We start from the raw sequence: 22,218 nt of genomic DNA, 5'->3' as shown, positions 1-22,218 counted from the left end.
CTGGCTCCAACAGCCCTGGAGGAACCAGAGAGGGGAGGGGTTCTGAGGGTAAGGAGAGGGACGGTCACAGAGAGCCGTCCCTGTCGCTGACCTTGTCCGCACAGGCCGAGGCACTTGCCCAAGGTCGGAGTAGACTCAAGCTCTGTCAAGGAGACCCTGCCGCCTCCTCGACGAAGGGGACCTCTGCAGGCTCCAGGTCCCCAGGACACCTGGGTGCGGCCTGTACCTGGGCTCCTGGCCGGTGCCGAGCAGGCCGGTGCTCACGGGGCCTGGGGGCTTGCTGCGGCTGACCCCACTCAGGAGGGGTCCGGTCTGCCGGCTGGTGGAGGTGGCCCGGGGCTCCCAGGGCCCCGCTCCTCCACTGCCCCCGTGGAGCGAGCCCAGGACAGGGACGGGTGCACCTCTGTCCAGTGCGGTCACAGCTGGGCCTCCTCCCCAGCCCAGCAGCCTGGGGAAACGGTCCCCTCCCTCACTCTGAGCCCCACTGTCTTGGGGCAAGGGCTTGTGGGTAACTGTTGAGTGAAAAGTGACACTGTCCACGACAGGGAGAGCAGCTGAGGACTGTCACCCCAGACTCAGGACTCTGAGGCCTCCGAGCTGGGGCGTGGGGGTGCCTCCAGGCCTGTCCTGGGCTCACCCATGTCACACGGCCGCAAGGCCACATGGGGCCAGGCTGTAGGTCTGGGGTAGCGATGGCCAGGGCTCCTCACTTGAGGAGAGGGAGACACCCACCTGCAAGGCTGGGAGGCCCGGGCTAGGAGGCGGAGGAGGCAGGGGGCGCCCCGAGTAGGGGCCCCAGGAAGGCCTCCTTGAGTGAGAGATGTTTCCAGGAACCACAGTTGGCGTGGGGAGAGCTGGGTGGAAAACAGCTGTGCCCGCCGGCCTCTGTCCAGGAAAGGAGCCGGCATGGCCTGACCAGGCCTTCACTGCGCCACACCACCCGCCCACCGCTGCCCAGAGACGGCAGCCAGCCCCGTGCTAGCTGCCCCCATCGTGTACCTGGGCACTGGGAGCTCCCGGGCCGGGTCACCGCACAGCTTCCTGGGCAAGGAGGACCTCGGGGCTGCAGAGAAAACAGATAGTGTGTGAGAACTGGTGTGGGGCGGGCACCGGCACACGGCCAGGGCGGCGAGAGGTGGCGGGAGCGGCTCCTGGGCACGTGGAACCTGTGGGCCTCCCCGGGCGGCACGCAAAGGCCAGCAGATGGCGCGGCTGGGGCGCGACGCAGGGCCCCAGTGTCTGACCTCCCCACCAAGTGCGCGGGCGGGCTCCCACCTCGCTCTCTGCCGGGCCCTGCTGGGGGTGCTGAGGCTGCTGCCCGCGGCCAAGGAGGCGTCTGGCAGCGAAGGGGCCCGTGGAGGGAGCGGCGCTCGCAGACCTGTGCCTGGCTTCAGGGAGCCCAGCCACACCGGGCACCGTGGTCACTGCCCCAGGGATCACCCACCTCCACCTCATGTGGAGGCCCCGAGGCGCTGCAGCCCCGCCAGCCGCCAGCCGGTGACGGGCAGAGAACAGCAGAGGAACTTAAGGCCGCGGGAGACTGCGATGGCGCCACGCGCTGTCCCATTTCCTCACTCTCTCTCTTTTTTAATTTATTTGACAGAGTTACAGAGAGAGAGAGAGACAGAGAGAGACAGAGAGAGAGAGAGACAGAGAGAAAGGTCTTCCTTCCATTGGTTCACCCCCCAAATGGCCGCTATGGCCGGCGCGCTGCACCCATCTGAAGCCAGGAGTCAGGTGCTTCTCCTGGTCTCCCATGGGGTGCAGGGCCCAAGCACTTGGGTCATCCTCCACTGCCTCCCCGGGCCACAGCAGAGAGCTGGCCTGGAAGAGGAGCAACCGGGACAGAACCCGGCACCCATATGAGCCCAAGTGAGCCATGGTGCCGGCCCCGCACTCCCTCACTCTTGACTCCCTCATTCACTCACTCTTCACTCCCTCACTCATTCACTGACTCATTCACTATTCATTCCCTCCTCATCCCCTCCTCATTCCCTCCCTCCCTCCCTCCCTCCCTCCCAAGTCTTTACAGTTCTGCCAGAGGCCGTGCACACTGGGCACAGGTGATGGCCACCGACTCTCGGCCTTAAGTTCCTGGAGAAGACAGGGGGTCAGGGCTACAGATGGGGAGAATGGGGCTCACAGGAGGTGTGACTTTGCCTGCGATCTGAAACTTGCAGCTGCGCCTCCCCACTGCGGGACCCGGCGCCTGCACCTGGGCACGCTGCACCTGGGGGCCCAGCCTCAGGGACCCCCCCGCTCACCCTGGGCACGCTGCACCTGGGGGCCCAGCCTCAGGGCCCCGCTCACCCTGGGCACGCTGCACCTGGGGGCCCAGCCTCAGGGACCCCGCTCACCCTGGGCACGCTGCACCTGGGGGCCCAGCCTCAGGGACCCCCCGCTCACCCTGGGCACGCTGCACCTGGGGGCCCAGCCTCAGGGACCCCCCCCCCCGCTCACCCTGGGCACGCTGCACCTGGGGGCCCAGCCTCAGGGACCCCCCGCTCACCCTGGGCACGCCTGCACCTGGGGGCCCAGCCTCAGGGACCCCCCGCTCACCCTGGGCACGCTGCACCTGGGGGCCCAGCCTCAGGGACCCCCCGCTCACCCTGGGCACGCCTGCACCTGGGGGCCCAGCCTCAGGGCCCCGCTCACCCTGGGCACGCTGCACCTGGGGGCCCAGCCTCAGGGACCCCCCGCTCACCCTGGGCACGCCTGCACCTGGGGGCCCAGCCTCAGGGCCCCGCTCACCCTGGGCACGCTGCACCTGGGGGCCCAGCCTCAGGGCCCCGCTCACCCTGGGCACGCCTGCACCTGGGGGCCCAGCCTCAGGGACCCCCCCGCTCACCCTGGGCACGCTGCACCTGGGGGCCCAGCCTCAGGGCCCCGCTCACCCTGGGCACGCCTGCACCTGGGGGCCCAGCCTCAGGGACCCCCCCGCTCACCCTGGGCACGCCTGCACCTGGGGGCCCAGCCTCAGGGCCCCGCTCACCCTGGGCACGCCTGCACCTGGGGGCCCAGCCTCAGGGACCCCCCGCTCACCCTGGGCACGCCTGCACCTGGGGGCCCAGCCTCAGGGCCCCGCTCACCCTGGGCACGCCTGCACCTGGGGGCCCAGCCTCAGGGTCCCGCTCACCCTGGCTGCCTGGCCTGTGGGCAGCACTCAGGCACCCGTCCACCACCTCAGTCCTGGGGCCGCACCCCGGGGTGCCAGGAGCTGCCTTCCTCCCCAGGGTCAGCATGTGCCCTGGGTCTTGGCCCCTCCTCCAGCTCTTGGCTGAGCCCCCAGGGCCCCTGTGTTGGTATGGGTTTCAGCCGGGGGCTCCTTTGAAGTCCGGAGATCCAATCCCCTGGACTCCGCCGGTCCCAGGAGCCCCTGGAGGAGAGTGACACAAACTTTGCTTGCTGCTCAGGTAACTCAAGACCCCGGTGGGGCAGGCAGGCTCTGCCAGGGAGGAGGGCAAGGGCAGGGGTGTGGGCACCCGCTCCTGACCTCTCACCCGGCCCTGCGCCTGCCCCCTTCTCCCTCCCTCCCCCCTGGCCTGCGCTGCCCACTTCGGAGTCCCTGCCTGAGTGTCCCTCAGCCTGGGCACCCCCTTCCTCCTTCCCGTTTCCCGATGCCCCCACCTCGAGAACAGTGCAGCCAGACCTGGGCTGGCATCCTGGCTCTGGTGCTACCTGGCCCTGGAGCCTGAGCTGGTTTCCGCACGGCAGCGGCCGCAACCCTGACCTCACAGGTGCCATCCGGAGGCCGTGAACAGCACACGTAGGCCACTTTGGGCTGACTAGTGCCCCGTGAAGCCTCTCCAGCCTCTTCTGAGAACCCCCTCGGCCAGGGCCTCTGGGAGGGTGGGTGGCAACCTGGCCGCAGTTACAGACGACCCTGCGACTCCTGGGGCGGGTGGACTGCCGCATCTGGTGGCTGTCCCCTGGGCCTCCCTGGTCTCTTTCCCCTGCTGGGAAGCCTTGGGGTGGGCTTTGTCCCCAGGGGCTATGAATGAGGGGCTTCTGCACCCCGCGAGGGGACAGCCCCCTGCTGGACTTCCTGGTGCCAGCTCCCCTGGGAGAGGGCTGGATTGCACCCTGCCCCCCCCCCCCCCGGGAGAGCTGCTGGGTGTGTGGCTGAGGCACAGGCCCTGCCGCTGCCGCCGCTCTGCCCACAGCACTCCAGGAGGACTTGCCTTCTGGACCTGCTCTGGGCAGGGCAGCAGGGGCCAGCGCTCTCAAGCTTCCTGGGCCTTTAGCAAGTGTGGCGTCCACCACGAGCCGGGCAGCCTCGGGCGAGCCCCCCGCTCCCTCCCCACAGCGTCTCCTTCCCCTCGGCGGCCCTTCCTGGCTCAGGTCTGGCTTTGGCAGCTCTGGCGTCAGAGCAGCACCGAGGGGGAGGGTCAGATGGCAGCACAGGCAGACAGGTGTCGGGGTCGAGAGGAGTGAGCAGGTGGAACAGGGACGGCAGCGGCAGGTGGACACGTCCGCACCCAGCCCAGGGCTGTCCACGGTCACGCCACGAGCTCGGAAGGCGGAGCGTGGAGCAGAGTCGCCCTCCCCACGCCACGTCTGGGAGGGACACCGGCCTGTCCTGGGGCCCAGCTCCACCCACTCGGACTGCTGATCCCTGCCCCGGCTTCCAGCTGTCCACCCTGGATGGCGCTGCTGCCCTGGGCACTGTCCCCTGTTATCCTGGCCTCCCGTGCTTGGCAAGACTGCCCCCCTACCGGGCGTGGCCAGTGAAACTGTACGCCCTCAGTGCCGGGGCGTCCTCCCCGGTCAGCCGGGATCGCTGACGCTGGACAAAGTGTGAGGACCCCGGCCACGCCCACTCGGGGGTCTGAGCCCCTGGTGGGGCTGCCTCGTGACATTCATTTCACACACACCCCCTTTCCCTCTGCTTCAAACGCTGCTATCTGTTACCAGAGCACTCAGCAAACATTTACGAGTAAAATTATATCTGAGATACGGCCCAGAGGGCACGGTTAAGAATACTGCGCAAATTATCAGCTGCATTTATCTTAATTACTTTTGGGGAAAGTGGAGGTTGGGTGGAAGGGGCCGGGGAGCAGGTGTTCGCCCCGCCTTAGCAGGCTGCGCATGTGAGATCAGTAGGAAGGGCAGCTGGGGGAGAAAATGACGGGGGGCAGGGGTTTGTGCTCAAGCCCCGGCCGCTGCCCGCCGCCCCACGGGGGCTGGTGCAGGGTGCGATACGGGCCCCGGCCACGCCCTCGAGGCTCCTTTGGGCCTCGAAGGCCGACGCTCAGAGGTGTAACAGTGCTCCTGATGGGGCGGGTCCTTGCCCGGACTCCACGCCTCAGCTCTCCAGGAGGACCACATCCTGCCCAGGCCCCCCCAAAACACCCCCACCCCAGCCTTCCAGGACAGCGGCCCTCAGATCCAGTTCCTGTGCTGCCTCCTCCTGGAAGCCCTCCCTGACCACAGGCTGGCAAGGCCACTGCCTCTCCAAACGCCCATGCTTCCCAGCGTGCGCTGACCTCTCTGGCTGCCCTGGGGAAGCTCCACAGCCCCTGTGACTCCGACCCACCTCGACAGCCTCACAGAAAGGGGGCAGGAGGGAAACAGGTGGTGTGCAAGTTGCCCTGCTAGCACACGCGAACACACCTGCACACACACACGTGTGGGAACAAAGGCACGCAGCGCCTCTGCCCGCCTGGTGGAGGCTGCAGGTACCGCATTTCCCAGGAAGTGCCTGCACTGGGTGTGCCCTGGGAGCACCCACGCCCCGCTCCCCATCTCTCGGCCACAGGGCCCACGTCCCGAACTGTCTTGCCCCGATGTCGACAGATGCCAGCAGCTTCCTGGCGGGCCGGGGGCCAGGGGCAGTGGGGTGGCCACGGTCCCCGCAGCGGCCCCACGAGCCCCCCTTGCGAGCACAGGCGGCCTGCGTGTTCCCCACATTGGCCTGCCGGGCAAGCAGCCTGGAGTGCTCCAGGAGGAGGGTCTTTGGGGTGCCTCGCTCAGCACCCCCACCTCACAGATGGGAACAGCAGCTCAGGGAGGGTGCTGGCTAACCAAGGCCACCGGCAGCCGCCCCGAGAACGGAAGGCCCCGTGTGCACACCGGGCAGCGGTCCAGGCCATGGCTGGACCCACCTCAGCCCCACCAGGCTGAGGGGGAGACTGCGTGAGGGGCAGGGACCCTGCAGAAAGCCCTGCGGGCACAGCCCCCAGCTGGAGGCCTCCTCAGACTTGGCCCAGCCCCGCGGGAGGCATGGAACACAGCTCCTTGGGCCTCAGCCAGCCTGGCCCGAGGGGCTCGGGGCGGCGGCTCCGTGCGCTGGGGGTCAGGCTGAGCAGCCTCCAGAGAGCGGAGGGTATCCACGGCTCTGTGATACCGCGGCACTGACGCTACCGCCCTCCTTCCAGAACCACCCCCGTGGGACGCCGCTGCCGCTCCGCGGTGGGTGCCGAGGTCCTGAGCGCACCTGCTCACAGTGGCGCTGGCCCTGTCTGAAGCAGTTCTTCCAGGGGCCTTTCCCCCCGGCCGGAGCCCCGGGCAGGTCCCGGGAAGCCGGAGGGGACACCCTTCTCATTGCCCAGCCAGCCCTGGAGCAGCCGCGTCAGGCCCACTTCACACATGAGGCTGCCGGAGGGCAAGTGGATCGGGACTGGCCACCGGGAATCCCCTGTGCCATCCCAAGACCCCGGAGAAAGTCACCTCCCTGAGTCCCAGAAGCCACTCGCGCTCGCCCGGATGAGGCCTCACCTGAGAGGCGGGGACAACGTGGCCTGCAGGCCCTCGCGGGCCGGGCTGTGCCTCCCTCCGGAGCTCAGCAGTGGCCACCACGGCGGCTTAATGAGCTGTTTCCTGAGTGACAAGATTAATGAGCTTCCTGGGAGGCCTGGTGGCAGCGTTAATTACTCCCCTGCTGCCACCGGGTTCAGAATCCATCAGCTCCTTTTTCAATTAAAAGCGATGATAACCGCTTCGGGAGGACACGGAGATTAGCGGCGCGGGGGCTGCGGGCACCCCCAGCTCTGCTGAGTCATCCGAGGGGCTGCACACCTGCTGCCCGTCTCAGAGGGAGGTTCCTGCGTGCCGACTGCCCTGGGAAGCCGCCCCGTGAGCACACAGGAGGCACCCACTGCCTGCCAGGTCCTTGGAAGCAACCGCTCTGCCCAACTTACAGACAGAAAATTGCGGCTCACAGAGTGCAGGTGCCGGCTCCAGGCCACATGGCTCGTGCTGGACTTGTGGCAGCTTTGCCACTGCCAAGCTCTGCTGGTTGTCAGCCAGTACCATACCATGCCGGACGGTCAGCGGCCGGCCTGGAATGCCGGCTGCTATCCCATGGAAACCCTGCAGAGGGAGCCCAAGTGGCCAGAGCCCCACAGTGGGGCAGAGGGCAGGGGAGGGGCTGCCGGGGGCTCCACGCCTGCTCTGGCCATGGCCTGACTACCAGCTCAGCTCCAACCCTGCATGGGCCTCCTTCCCCCTTGGCCACTGCCATGGCCCTGTTGGGGGGAGGCTGCACGGCTCCGCTGTCCGGTCGGGAGCCTTGGCCTCGGCGTGCGCCGTCGTGAACGGCATTGGCTTTCCGGGCACAGGGCCCTTGAGCAGTACTGCTGGCTGGATGGGGAGCAGAGTCTCGCTGGTGTCTGAGGAGGGGCGGGGAGGGGCTGCCTCCTGAAGTGGAGGTGGGATGCAGCCCCCTGTCTGGGCTGCAGGCTGGAGCGGGCAGGGCTATGACCAGGGGCTGACCCTCGACCAGGCTGCCTCTTGAAGCCCTGGGAAGGAGCCCGTTCGGCCAGCAGTTACCTGGGAGACTGAGGCCCGGGGGGCGTGATCAGTCATGGGCTATGAGGCTGCCAGCGCCCACCCCGCCGTCCTCAGTGCTGTGTGGCCTTGGCCAGTCCCTAGGCTGCTGGAGGTACTGCCTGTGAACCCGCCCCGGTCTGGCTGACCGAAGCCCTCTGAGCAGCGCCCCCAGGACACCCATCCCTGTGGGCGGGTGATCCCAGCTGAGAATGGCTGGGCTTGGCAGCCGGCGGATGCCTGGGCAGGGCGCTCGGCGCGTGGACCTCTGGCCACAGCGGCCTGGCAAGGGGCTGCTGTGCCCCGCCCTCATGTCAAGAGCCTGGTCCCAGGGTTCCCAGGGGCGGCTGGAGCACCTCCCACGAGAGCACACCCCGGGTTTAGCTAGTTTTGGGGGCAGAGGCCGCAGCCTGGGAGGGCAGAGGGGGCATCTGTGGGAGCCTGGAGGCCTGCATGTGGCAGGCCAGCCAGCTGCCCCTTCCCTCTGGCCTCCTTGGCCCTGACCCTGCTCCACGTCCCGCAGGCCCTGTCCTGTCCTGCCAGCTCTGCCAGCCACAGCACCTTTGCCCAGCCACCTGGCACATCCCGGCCCTCATGGTCGCCCTGCAGCCTCCCCTGCCTCTGGGGTTTCTGTGTGGGAGCAACGAGGGCTATGGCCCCACTGCTGGCACCGCCAGGACCCGGGGCAGAGTTTGCTTCCAGGTCTGCCATGCAGCGCCAGCTCCCATGCCAAGGCCCAGTTCCGCACGCACATCTCCCTCCAGGGCACTCACAGCAGGAGCGTGCAGCGTGCCTTTCTGGTGCCCGTACGCTCCGGACAACTGCAGCCGGCACTGCTGCCGTCACCCCTCTCACAGATGGGGAAACTGAGCCCATGACCCACATGCAAGGACAGCGGCAGGACGGACAGGCCCTGTGCCTGCAAAGCCCTCCCTGCCGACCCCACCTGCGGGTGGCATTGCTGATGCAGGTGCACTGGGTGATGGTCATCGTGGGCCTCCTTCTGGGCCCTCGGCTCCGTGCTCCCTCCCCACAGAAGCCCGGAGACCACCCATGCTGGAAGGGGGCAGCCAGGTCTCCGCCTGTGGCCAAGGCCCTTCCTCAGGCTCCGTGGAGGCCTGTAATCCACTGTCTCCTTGTGCGGCTCCGCCCACTGCCCAGCAGGGAGGAACCTCTGTGCCCAAAGCCACAGACCTGTCATTTGAGGGGCAGGACCATGGCACCGCCTCCGCCTGGCCTGTCCACCGTCTGCACGGCTGTCCCCTGCCTGGCCATGCACAGCGGCCCCTCTCCAGCCCCGGCCCCATGGGGGCGGAGCCTCTTCTTGGTTTTGTTCACAGCTGTGTCCCCTGTACCTGGGCAGTGCCAGGGATATGGCTGGGACCTGAGGAGGCCGTGGCGAGTCCTAGGCCCTCATGCCTGCAGTGAGATGAGTGGGCAGCATGGCCTGGGCTGGGGGGCTGCCTGGACATCGAACACAGGGGCAGCTTTCTGACTTTCCTGGGAAGAACCTGGACATCCAGGTTTTAAAGCAAAATCCCTCAATTTTAAAAGTCTAGCAATGAATTCAGGTAAAACAAAAAGGACTGCGGCGAGGGCCTGTGCGTGCTCTATGCCGGTGGTGCCAGTCCACGCTGCTCTGCCTCGCGAGGCCCCGTGTTCTCACTCACCCCAAGCACTGAGTGAGCGCAGGGGCCCAGCCCGCGGCGGCTTCAGGACAGCTCGGCGGGGCCAGGAGTTGCTGCGCCCAGGAGCCCGCTGTGCTCACCAGGTCCTGCACCAGGCGAGCACCCTGGCACTGGGGCTCACGGAGCTTGCGCCAAGGCCCGGGGTCACACAGCCGGCCGCAGACAGGACCCCAGGAGGCCTTGTCCAGGGCTGGGGCAGGGAGGGGCTCCCGATGGAGGGCAGGGGGCGGGAGCCAGGCCTGAGGCTGGCCTTGGGTCCGGCAGCTAAGCTCCTAGCTCCTGCCCGGAGCCTTCAGCAGCTGCCTGTCACCCTGACCACTTCCTGTCCAGCGACCTGGGCCTCCTAGGGGCTTCCTGAGTGCCCTTCCTTGCGGGGCCCAGTGAAAGGCCCCACTGCCACCTGGGCGGTCAGTCGCTCACTCCATGAAGGCTCGGCTCACGGCCAGCCCCCTCCCTGCCGCGGCCACCGGGGCACCCACATCCTGTCCCTTGTAGATGGCCTACTGTCGATTGCCCCGGCACGTGTGCCTTCTCCCCCGCTTCACTGGGCACCACACCCGCATCACACCAGCCGCCCACAGCCACGCAGGCGCACGTGAAGACACTCCAGGGCAGGCTCGTGGGAATCGAGGTTGGACGACGGGGCTCGCGGCGGCGGCACAGAAGGCTCTGAGGCTGTGCGGTTCCTCGGCACCTGCCTTTCCCACTCTCCCACGAGCTCCCGGATGCACACAGCGGATGCAAGTGGGTGTGCACACACGTGTGTGCATACGTGTGTGTGCGTGTGTCCAGGGGCTCTTCCTGTTCCCGTCCGGGTCACTGTGCCCCAGGCAACCCCCGCTCTGTGGACTTCAAGGAGCAGACCTGGCAGACAGCCCCCCCACCCCACCTGGGGAGGGAGGAGGAAGTGGGAGGGGAGGGGTGAGGAAGGGAGAAGAGGAAAGGGGAGAGAGCAGGGGTGGCTGCTGGGACTGAAGAGGCACACGGGGGGCTCTCCTTTGCAGGAGCAGGGGAGACGGGTCCAGGCGGGAGGGCAGGGTGAGCAACGCAGACTGGGCGGGTCCTGAAGGTGGAGGGGGGAGGACGGATCCGTAGGGAGGACGGGAGACGACAATCAATGCCCAACCAAAGCTGGCTGGGTGCACGCGTGGCGAAGCCCACCCCGACGTCTCAGGGCCACCTGTTCACCCCCAGCCATGTTCCTCATCTCCCACTGTGGTTTTTTCGAAATTCCTACTCCCTTTGCTCCCAGCAGTACCAAAATCCCCCTGCTCCTCCCCAACCCTCCCTCCCCCCAGGCCAGGGGATTAAGCCATAAACCAGAGACCAAGGGCCCTGAGCTCCTGGCCACCACGGCACAAGGGCACGGGACGCGGGGGCTTTGTGGCGGGGTCTCTCCTCCGACTGGCTGAAGAGCAGGGAGCCCAGCTGGGCCAACAGACCACACCTCACAGCCCCGGGAGACGTCAGAAGAGGGGGCGGCTCTCACACATTGTGTCCCTTCCGTTTGTTCCAGGTGGGGAAGCTGAGCCCTGGGGAGGCCCATGCAGGGGGATGGCCAGTGCCAACTGGCCAGGGGAGGGGCTTGTGGCCACGGAGCAGCCTGCGCCTGACTGTGACAGGCCCTGTGAGCCTGGGGGACACCGGAGGCCCTGATTCCTAGCCGAAGGGCACAGGCCCCAGCCATCCAGGGTCCTGCCAGCCCGGACTGTGGGGCCCTCTCAACACGTGCAGAGAGAAAGAGCAGGCCTTCCAGGAGCTGTGCAGGGTCAGTGTCAGGGAGGGAGGGCGAGGCCCTGGGCCCTGGCGGGACTGAGGGGCCGCGGGGGGCTGGGGCCACCTCTTCCGGTTTCTGACGCACCCCTCCCACAAGACCGTGCCTGCTATGAGTTTCTGGATCCAGGCAGCCGTGGGAGGCAGTTGTCAGGGTGTGCACATGGGGGAGAGTGCATGCGTGCAAGTGTTGAGTGTGTGGGCACATGCATGAGCGTGCCAGCCTGTGTGTGTGTGCATGTATGACATGGGGTCTCTATTCCTGTCTCACTCAGAGGCGAGCAGACACCGGCAGGGGCTCTGAGAAGCCTGTGTGCTGGCAGGGCCTGTAGCATTATCACCCCAAGATTTAAACGTGGAGACCATGGATGGGCCTGGGGTGTGGCAGGGGAACACCTTACATCGCACACACAGCTTTAGGTGTGGCCACACGTGTGGGCAAATGATGCCCCTTTCCCGGGACCACGATGATGACTCCCCACGGACCTGCACACAGAGCTGAGAATTCCCTGGGGTGAGTAAGGGGCTTGCACCCTGGGGAGACCCCAGCAATCCCTGGCTCTTGTGGGAGCTGCAAGCTGCTGTTGTCCCTTGGTGCTGGGCTCTGTGGGCAGTTCTGGCCTCCCTGGGGTTGCAGGGGTGGGGAGCAAGGGTCCAGAGGCCACGGTCAGACAGGCTGGCTGTGGTGCCGGGAGGGGCAGGCCACTAACAGCTCTGTCTCCTCTCTGGGGACAGTCTGCTTGTGTCTGTGCCAGCTTTTAAGTACAAAACAGTCAAAAAAAAATTTTTTTTTTAAATGCTCATCTGTGGGTTTTGGCCAGGCCATGGTGTCCAGGGCAGGGAGGGGTCCTGGGGGCTGACAGGGATGCCACCCTGTGTCCCCTGCTGGGACAGTGCCATGCTCACAGGACAGGAGTGTGCCCAGGCATGTGCCACGGGAGGACCTGACACCCAGAGGCAGAGCTGGAGGGTGTGGGCTGGGTGTGGCTGGTCTCCCCGCCCTGGTTAGCTCCTGGCATCCAGCAGGTATTGTGGTCAGAGAGGAAGAGCCCCAGCGTGGGATCGGGAGCCTCTGGTGTTCTGCGGGTGGGCACACGGGCGCTGGCTCCACCCAGGGCTGGCGCCGGCCGCATGGGCGGCTCCGTCTGGGGGAGGGCCAGGGTACTGCAGGCACCCTCGGACAGGTGAGAAAGCAGGCACACACCCGGGCTGCTGCGGGACAGATGTCACATGTGTGCACACACTGCTGCTTGGAGACACACATGTGTGCACATGCATCACACATGCCCACACACAGAGCCCCTCGAAGACACGTGAGTACATGCGTGCACCCACCGCTGCCCTGAGGCACAGCACACACAAAACATGTTCAGACTGTCCTGAGTCCCACATGTGTGCACACAAGTCACATGTGCACAAACACACGTGTGCCCAAGTCCCACGTGTGTGCGCACACATCACACACGTGCAAGCACATGCGTGCCTGAGTCCCACACATGTGTACACACATCACACACGCGCAAGCACATGTGTTCCCGAGTCCCACGTGTGTGCGCACACATCACACGTGCACAAACACATGCATGCCTGAGTCCCACACATGCACACACATCACACAGGTGCAAGCACATGCGTGCCTGAGTCCCACACATGCACACACATCACACACGCACAAGCACATGTGTGCCTGAGTCCCACGTGTGCGCGCACACATCACACGTGCACAAACACATGCGTGCCTGAGTCCCACGTGTGTGCACACACATCACACACGTGCAAGCACATGTGTGCCTGAGTCCCACACATGTGCACACACATCACACACGCACAAGCACGTGTTCCCGAGTCCCACGTGTGCACACACACATCACACGTGCACAAACACATGCATGCCGCCCACCCTGCTTCCTGTGCTCCGCAGCCCTGAGTCCCACAGAAGGGTGGTTTCGTGGCCTGTCCCCACTCTGGCTGGGTAGGGCAGAGTCCCTGCTGGACACAGTGGCTCACGGTGGTGCTGGGCTCTGTGCAGAGTCGCTGGTGCCTGCCACCTCCAGGCTTGCATCTCAGCTGGTTGTAATTTTCTGCCCCCATGGCCCTGGAGCAGCGAGGTGCCCGGGGGTTGGGGGTGGGGCACTGGAGTCACCCTGTCACCCAAGGGCAGGGGTTTTTCCACAGCTCTGCCAAGAGAGAGAGTGGGGTGGCCTGGAACAGGGGCGGGGCCGGGCTGCGCTGGGCCCACACCTCCTAGGGGCTCTGTTCTGTCTCCACTTAGGTCCAGTGACGTCCCCCTGTGTGGCTGCCCTCTCTCTATCCCCTCCAGCCCGAGACACAGAGGCTGTATCTGTGTCCAAGTGGCAGGTGGAGACAGGTGAGGCGGGGGGCTGTGGCCAGCAGGGAGCCCGCCCCTTCTGAGGGACAATGGTGGGGTGTGTGTCCTTTCCTCCCGCTTCCAACTGGGGCTTGTGTGTCCTGGGGACTTCTGGTATCTTCAGAAACAGCCTGGGATTAAACTGGACGCTCCTGCTGGGCCAGGTGGACCAGGGCTGCCAGTTTGCAATCCCCGAGGGCCAGGGCTCGGATCCTGGTGCAGACATCACTGTCTTACTGTGGCAGCACATGCATCACACACACAAACACATGCGTGCCCGAGTCCCATGTGTGGGCACACACATCACACATGCACAAACACATGCACGCCCGAGTCCCACGTGTGGGCACACACATCACACAAACACATGTGTGCCCGAGTCCCACGTGTGGGCACACACATCACACAAACACATGCGTGCCCGAGTCCCACGTGTGGGCACACACATCACACACACAAACACATGCGTGCCCGAGTCCCACGTGTGGGCACACACATCACACACACAAACACATGCGTGCCCGAGTCCCACGTGTGGGCACACACATCACACACACAAACACATGCGTGCCCGAGTCCCACGTGTGGGCACACACATCACACAAACACATGTGTGCCCGAGTCCCACGTGTGGGCACACACATCACACAAACACATGTGTGCCCGAGTCCCACGTGTGGGCACACACATCATACATGCACAAACACATGTGTGCCCGAGTCCCACGTGTGGGCACACACATCACACACACAAACACATGCGTGCCCGAGTCCCACGTGTGGGCACACACATCACACACACAAACACATGCGTGCCCGAGTCCCACGTGTGGGCACACACATCACACACACAAACACATGCATGCCCGAGTCCCACGTGTGGGCACACACATCACACAAACACATGCGTGCCCGAGTCCCACGTGTGGGCACACACATCACACATGCACAAACACATGCATGCCCGAGTCCCACGTGTGGGCACACACATCACACACACAAACACATGCATGCCCGAGTCCCACGTGTGGGCACACACATCACACACACAAACACATGCGTGCCCGAGTCCCACGTGTGGGCACACACATCACACATGCACAAACACACGCGTGCCTGAGTTTCCTCTTCCCTCTGGCCCCGCTGTCCCTGGAGTAGTCTGACCCTCCCCTGTCCCGCTGGCCCAGGTCCCTGTGATGCTGTTCGAACGCCTGGATTCACCCCCAGCTGACGTCCCCAGCCCGGCCCGCTGGACAGCAACAGTCTCTGTGGGGGTGGGGCCAGTGGGCCTGCTGCACTGGGGTGCGAGTCCTGACCGTCGATCCTACTGGCCCCTGATTAGCCCCAGCCCTTCTCTGCACTCAAGTGCCCACACACCTCTCCGGTGGTCTGTGCCTCCTCTGCAGGTGCCCCCCAACACCAGCTCGCCAGCTCTGAGGGGACAGACCCCTGCAGGTGGTCACTCTTACACATGGGCTTGTCTGGGGACGTCCAGACTGTGCTTCCCGGGACAGGGTGGCATCCCACTGCAGGCTCCTCCTCTCCCTGCCAAGGGGGCTTTGTGGAATGTGACTGAAGAGGGGGCACGGGGACGGGACGAGACCCTTCCCGGCGTGGCCTCCATGTTTGATGCACACAGCAGGGACGGGGGTGGGCGCCCAGGCGGATGACAGCCAGGGCTGGGGCTGTGGCGCCTCTGGCTGCTCTGTGCCCATTTAACAAGACTCACAATGAGAACATGGACTCGATCATCTCACAAAGCAGCCACCACCACCACCGTCCCACCTGTCTCCCTCGGGGTCCCAGACCCATGGGGGGGCAACCCAGCGGGGGCTCGGATCCTGTGTGGTGAGGCCCCATCCACACGGCCAGGGCTGGGGAGAGGTTTCGGGGGATCCTCCTGGCTCCTTGGGGTGGCCACGGAATTTGCGGATTCTCCAGCTTAGGTGCTTCCAGAAGACCGGGGAGGGGTCTGGCAGGGGTGCGGCAGTGGGCAGGTGGGGGTGGGGCGGGGCGGGGCCAGAGGAACCCTCATGCCTGCCAGGGCCCCTGTGCACGTACGAGGGAGTAGCACGACCGGGCTGTCTTCATGTCAACTGCAACATCAAACAGGCCCGTCAGTGAGACGCCAGCAGCACAGGCGCGTGCGCACACGGTGTGGAACGTGGGGCGGAGGGCGGGGCACCACTCCCTGCTCCAGCGTGGCCCCTCCCCCTCCACGGCACCGGGCGCTGCTCCCACTGCCCACTGTGGCCTCTGACCAGTGGCTCAAGGCCAAGCACGCACAGCTCCTGCCCGACATGGCTCTGTTCCACCTGCTGTTCCTGACAGGCGGCATGGCTCTGGGGTCCTCCCTGTCCACCTGCCTAGTCCACTGCTGCCAAACAGGAGCCACCCCACACCGCACACCCAGACCTGGCCCAGTGCCACAGAGCCCACTGAGGGTGTGGCCGTCACCGCAGCCATTCTCAACATCGTGCGGAATCACGACACCCTGGGTATACACGCAGCAGGTGGGACAGGGGACAGACTTGGGGAAACGCGAGGGTGTGGCCTCCCTGCCCGGGCCCTGGCTGCAGACTGAGGGGCATCTTCTGGTGGCTTCTCACTCCTCCCTGGTCCTGACTCCCGGTGCCTCAGGTCCCTCCCCGCCTGCTTGTTTTCCGCCCTGTGAGGTTCCAGGTTCCGGCTCTGCACACACCTCCCACACTGACACGTGGGCTGAGCTGGCCTCTTGACGGAAGCTGGACTGGCCGACGGCCTTGCCTCAATTTCCCCACTGGTAAGATGAACGGGACAAGAGGACAGCGGCCCCAGGAAAAGGACAGGTGACCAAGGGTGGCCATGGAGCCGGGCCCTTCTCTCAACTCCTGGCTCCTGGCAGCACTGGCCTGGTGGACACCCCGAAAGGGCTGAGAGAGGGCGGGGTGGTGGCCTGGGGGTCACACCAGGTCAACCACAGTGGAGTCAGGGCTGGGCTGGGGCCAGGGCCATCTCCCCTCCAGGAGACAGAGTCCTCTGCAGACACAGTGCCCTTGTCCGCTGGGCCCTCGAGAGCAACACGACCCAGGCTCCCTGTCCCCACCCCACTGTCTCTTCCTGCCACTGTGGCCTGTGTGTTCAAGACGCTGCGATGGCGCCTGCTGGCACGCTGAGTCCTTGACCTTGCATTAGATAGCAAACCCAGAGGGGCGGGGCTCATGGCCACGGTCACTGCTGGGTTTCTGGTGCTCGCTACGGTGCCTGGTACAGCAGTCACCCACCCATCCACCACCCATTTGCCTGACCCACCATCCACCTGCCTGCCCATCTGTCCATCCATCCACCATTCATCCATCTGCCTTTCTGTCCATCCCCCCATTCATCCCCCATCATCCATCCACGATGCACCCACTCCCATCTGTGTACACGTGCATCTCCCTCCAGACAGGCCTGGAATTCTGTCTCGGGGCCCCAGGGCTAGGCTCCAGCCCCGTCTACGGCAGGTGAGGTGCTGCCGTGTCCCCAGGGAACACATCGCCTCGCTGGCCCCCAGTGCCCCTGCCGTGGCTGGAGAACACCCAGCAGCCCTGCTGCCCCAGTACTGCCTCTGGCCGCTCTGTCCCTAGGCTGTCCCTGGTCAGCGCTGTGGCTTGGCAGGGGGAGGGACCTTACTCTGCACCCTCTGCCTGAGACGAGGGAGGGCTTCAGGGCTTCACGGGCCACAGAGCTGGTGAGGGGCGGGAGCAGGGGAGCTGAGCCAGATGGGGGCCACGCTCCCTCCTCCTCATGACAATGGGTGCCCCATACCTCTCTCCCCACTGCCCCAGAGGGAGACCCTGGCCTGCTGCCTTCTCTGGCCTCTGATTAGTCCCTGGTGGCAGTGACCGCTGTGCAGGGGCCCTGGGTGCAGGGCCCGTTCTGCTCGTCTCACCTGTCTGCCCGGGGACAGCTGAGGGGCAAGAAGCCTGGGCTGCAGCCCCAGCTCACCAGCAGCCTCTCTGACAGGTGCCTCCAGCCACCTGCTGGCCTCGGCCTACGTGGGCAGAGCTGACGCTGGGCCTGGCTGTGGCTGATTTCACAGCGGAGAAGAGGGGCAGGCTGGGAGGACCAGGCTCCTTGCCCTGAGGACAAGGCTGGGCCAGGCAAACCTGTTTCAGGGCAATAGTAGCCCTAAGCTTGTGCTCTTACCTGGTCTGGCCAGCTCTCTGTGGCCAAAGGAACCCTAAAAGACCTGGCCAAGGGCTGGACACAAAGCAGGCTCCGTGGGGAGCCAGGCACGCCCTGTGTGTGTTGTGGGCAGGGCAGTGGGGTCTCTGCCCTGTGGCCTAGTGCTCACACCTGCAGCAGGGTGGGGGCCTCTCCCTGCATGGAGGATGACCCCAGGGCTTGCCCGGGACAGGCACAGGGCCTGTCTCAAGGCAGAGTGCATCTCATTCACCCGGGCCAGAATCGTGGTTCGCCACACACCATGTCCCTGCTACGTGACCACTACGTGAGCTGCAGCTCTCTCTGGGCTGTGGTGCAAAAGAGCCCGGACTGAGGGGACCTCCTGGGCTCCCCACGCGCCTTCCCGCCTGCCGACTAGCAGCTGTGGACGGCTGACTGCAGCTCCTCAGCCTCAACAGTAGCTCCGATGCCACGCGCCACCTGCCCGACCACGGGGCACAGCGGACAAACAGCAGCGCACTCCCGCCGTCGTGGGACTGTGCACAGCTACAGATAACACTAACATCGGTAACCTAAGCCAGGCCAAACTCCTCATACGGGTGTGTCATTAATTACTGCTGAAACACACAAGTGTGTGCTATGCACCCTAACACCTGTGTGGACGTCAGTGTGTGTCACAGCTGGGTGAAGTCTGCACAGTGTGTGCACACAGGAGTGTGTGTGTGTCTGAGTGTGTACTACAGCTGGGGGAGGCCTGCACAGTGTGTGCACACAGGAGTGTGTGTGTCTGAGTGTGTACCACAGCTGGGGGAGGCCTGCACAGTGTGTGCACACAGGAGTGTGTGTGTGTGTGTGTACCACAGCTGGGGGAGGTCTGCACAGTGTGTGCACACAGGAGTGTGTGTGTGTATGTCTGAGTGTGTACCACAGCTGGGTGAGGTCTGCACAGTGTGTGCACACAGGAGTGTGTGTGTGTGTGTCTGAGTGTGTGTCACAGCTGGGGGAGGTCTGCACAGTGTGTGCATACAGGAGTGTGTGTGTCTGAGTGTGTACCACAGCTGGGGGAGGTCTGCACAGTGTGTGCACACAGGAGTGTGTGTGTGTATGTCTGAGTGTGTCACAGCTGGGGGAGGTCTGCACAGTGTGTGCACACAGGAGTGTGTGTGTCTGAGTGTGTACCACAGCTGGGGGAGGTCTGCACAGTGTGTGCACACAGGAGTGTGTGTGTGTGTGTGTGTCACATCTGGGGGAGGTCTGCACAGTGTGTGCACACAGGAGTGTGTGTGTGTCTGAGTGTGTGACACAGCTGGGGGAGGTCTGCACAGTGTGTGCACACAGGAGTGTGTGTGTGTCTGAGTGTGTACCACAGCTGGGGGAGGTCTGCACAGTGTACACACAGGAGTGTGTGTGTGTCTGAGTGTGTACCACAGCTGGGGGAGGTATGCACAGTGTGTGCACACAGGAGTGTGTGTGTGTCTGAGTGTGTGTCACAGCTGGGGGAGGTCTACACAGTGTGCACACAGGAGTGTGTGTGTGTGTACCACAGCTGTGGGAGGTCTGCACAGTGTGCACACAGGAGTGTGTGTGTGTTTGAGTGTGTGTCACAGCTGGGTGAGGTCTGCAGTGTGCACACAGGAGCGTGTGTGTATGTGTGTATGTCTGAGTGTGTCACAGCTGGGGGAGGTCTGCACAGTGTGTGCACACAGGAGCGTGTGTGTGTGTGTCTGAGTGTGTACCACAGCTGTGGGAGGTCTGCACAGTGCGTGTACACAGGAGCGTGTGTGTGGATGTCAGTGGGGCACAGTTTATCTGTTTTTCTGTCCCACGCAGGCACCAGAGCACACGGGAGCTCCCGGAAGCTGAATCGTCTCCCGGTGGGGCTGCAGGCGTGCTTTGAGCCCTGGCTGCCTCGGACCAGCCCACTCTGCTCCTGGCAGGGGACCCCCCCCTCCTGGACGCATGCCCCTGAGTTGTGGTGAACACACACGCATTCCACTTCCGTCAGGACTACGGTAGCCACAAGACAGACGGCCCAAGGCCTGTAAACACCTTCCCACGAATCGCTGGGCTGCAGGCAGGACTCACGGTGCAGGGTGCAGGTGGGGAAGTCGAAACTCACGGGTGCAAACCACCTCGACAAGGCTGCGCTGCCTAGCTGCCCTGACCGCGGGTCCCACGCTGCGCCGCTGCCCTGACCGCGGGTCCCACGCTGCGCCGCTGCCCTGACCGTGGGTCCCACGCTGCACCGCTGCCCTGACCGTGGGTCCCACGCTGCGCCGCTGCCCTGACCACGGGTCCCACGCTGCGCCGCTGCCCTGACCGCGGGTCCCATGCCGACAGCTGCCCTGACCGCGGGCCCCACCGCTGCTCTTTCTTTGACAGTCTCTGGGGCCGGGCCCAGAGGGGTCTCCGGGCCCAGCACCCACTGCCGACGGCAGGCAGCCCCTCCGGAGACTCTAATTATTCCCCCGGGCACCGGCCCGGCATAAACACAGCCCAGACAGCCAAGAAAAGCAGGCTGCGGCCCAGGAGGCCTCCTCAGCACTAAGTGCACCCTGCGAGCACTGGGCAGGCTGCGAGGGCGCTCAGATAACGAGCGGCTGCGAGGCCCTGGGCTGACCCGTGTGGGCACGGTCCCACTCTCCCGCAGCGACTGTGCTGCTGGCACGGGCACCACGGCTGTCCTCCTTCCGCCGGGAGCACCCTGGGCGGCGCGGCAGGAATGCTGGGTGTATTTATAGACTGGCCATAGCTGCCAGAGCCGTGGAGCCCACGAGGTCAGCTTCCTGCTGTGCCCTGTGGCCAGATGTTTACTGAGATGGCAGAGACCAACCCACCCACCCATGCCTGGACATATCCCACGTCCATGCCTGGAGGCCTAGGGGAGGTGACGGTCTCAACTCTGTCCAGTTTCAGCACTCTGGGCCATGGGCATGCCGACGGCAGATCCAGAGAGGAGAAACAGGGGTCCAGGGCGGGCATGGCCGCTGCTCTGGCGGGGACGCATGCTCAGAGCAAGCGCCAGGTCAGGGCTGCTTCTGGGGGATGACAGGGGTCTCGCTGGTCCTGGGTGGGGACCGTGAGCTGTGCTGTGGCTATGGCAAGGAAACAGTGGCCTTGGCTGACAAGGGCCTCCAACAAAAATGTGAGTAAAAATCTGGGGGCTTGTGCTAGGCAGACCCCAGACCCACCACCAGCAAGTCGGATTCAGCAGGCTCAGGGAACGTGGGGCTGGCCCTGAAGGAGAGTGACCCAGGGCCCCGGCCCCATTGTAAGAAACCGGGTCTCAGAGGAGGAAGGGGTCTGTGACGGCCCCAGAGGTCTGCACACACAGCTCCTGCCCGACATGCCTCTGTTCCACCTGCTGTTCCTGACAGGCGGCATGGCTCTGGGGTCCTCCCTGCCCACCTGCCTAGTCCACTGCTGCCAAACAGGAGCCACCCCACACCGCACACCCAGACCTGGCCCAGTGCCACAGGAGCAGACTCTCAGGTGCTCAGAGACCATGGGAGCGGGGCTGAGCCACGGACACAGAGGCCACGGACATGGAGAACAGCCGTGGCCGCTGGGAGCTCACAGGACCCCACGTGCCGACCTCCGGCGGGGCACCAGAGAGAGCCAGGCTGCTTCACGTCACGCCCATGCTGAAGCTCTCGCGGACGCTTTCCACTGAGGCCATCACTTCCACCTCTTTGTGCATCTTTAATGTGCCCACCAGAACATCCGAAGCTGCCTGCACAGCTTGCACTGTATTTACTTGTATCGCATCACGCCACGTTAAGGTATCACATTTTATGTCACTCTGTGTTTTTTTGACAGGCAGAGTGGACAGTGAGAGAGAGAGACAGAGAGAAAGGTCTTCCTTTTTCCACTGGTTCACCCCTCAATGGCCACTGCAGCCGGCGCACCGCGCTGATCCGATGGCAGGAGCCAGGAGCCAGGTGCTTCTCCTGGTCTCCCATGGGGTGCAGGGCCCAAGCACCTGGGCCATCCTCCACTGCACTCCCGGGCCACAGCAGAGAGCTGGCCTGGAAGAGGGGCAACCGGGACAGAATCCGGCGCCCCGCCTGGGACTAGAACCCGGTGTGCCGGCGCCGCAAGGCAGAGGATTAGCCTAGTGAGCCGCAGTGTTCTCTGAAATATGTTTTAGATTACGCCATATGTGACACCATATCCTCTCCTGCGGGACACGCCATGCAGTTCAGTACAGCGTCTGTGACATGGCACTGCCGTACGAATGTCTCACCACGTGTGATATAACATGTCACCACGTGTGACATGTCTCCCACACGTGATGACTCCTGGTTGGCGGTATCATGTTACATACACGGCCGCAGAGGCACCGCCGTGCCGGGCTCCCAGCACTCCTGGACTGGCCCAGCTGCCGATGTACAAGGGGCGCCACCTGAAAGTCAGGACCCCGCGCCACCAAGCTCACTGCTCCCTCAGCCTCCTGGGCCTCGGGTCCCGCGCT

The 22,218-nt window shown here is 64.8% G+C and overlaps 1 protein-coding gene across 7 annotated transcripts in view; it reads right to left on the bottom strand.

Moving 5' to 3' along the window:
• The window catches only part of ZNF469 (zinc finger protein 469), a 211,679-nt gene that overhangs the window by 11,450 nt on the left and 178,011 nt on the right, over positions 1-22,218 (bottom strand). For 5 of the 7 annotated variants that reach the window (XM_070061896.1, XM_070061897.1, XM_070061895.1 and 2 more), the window contains one exon: positions 1,000-1,063. The gene's annotated coding sequence lies outside the window, so the exon portion shown is untranslated. Of the gene's footprint in view, positions 1-732; positions 886-999; positions 1,064-22,218 lie in introns of all 7 variants that reach the window. The other 2 variants (XM_070061899.1, XM_070061900.1) reach the window with 1 other exon arrangement.

This window comes from Oryctolagus cuniculus, chromosome 18 (genome assembly GCF_964237555.1).
Source record: "Oryctolagus cuniculus chromosome 18, mOryCun1.1, whole genome shotgun sequence".
Taxonomy (NCBI): domain Eukaryota; kingdom Metazoa; phylum Chordata; class Mammalia; order Lagomorpha; family Leporidae; genus Oryctolagus; species Oryctolagus cuniculus.
The sequence above is the reverse complement of the archived record's forward strand: the minus strand, read 5'-3'. Positions and strand labels throughout refer to the sequence as shown.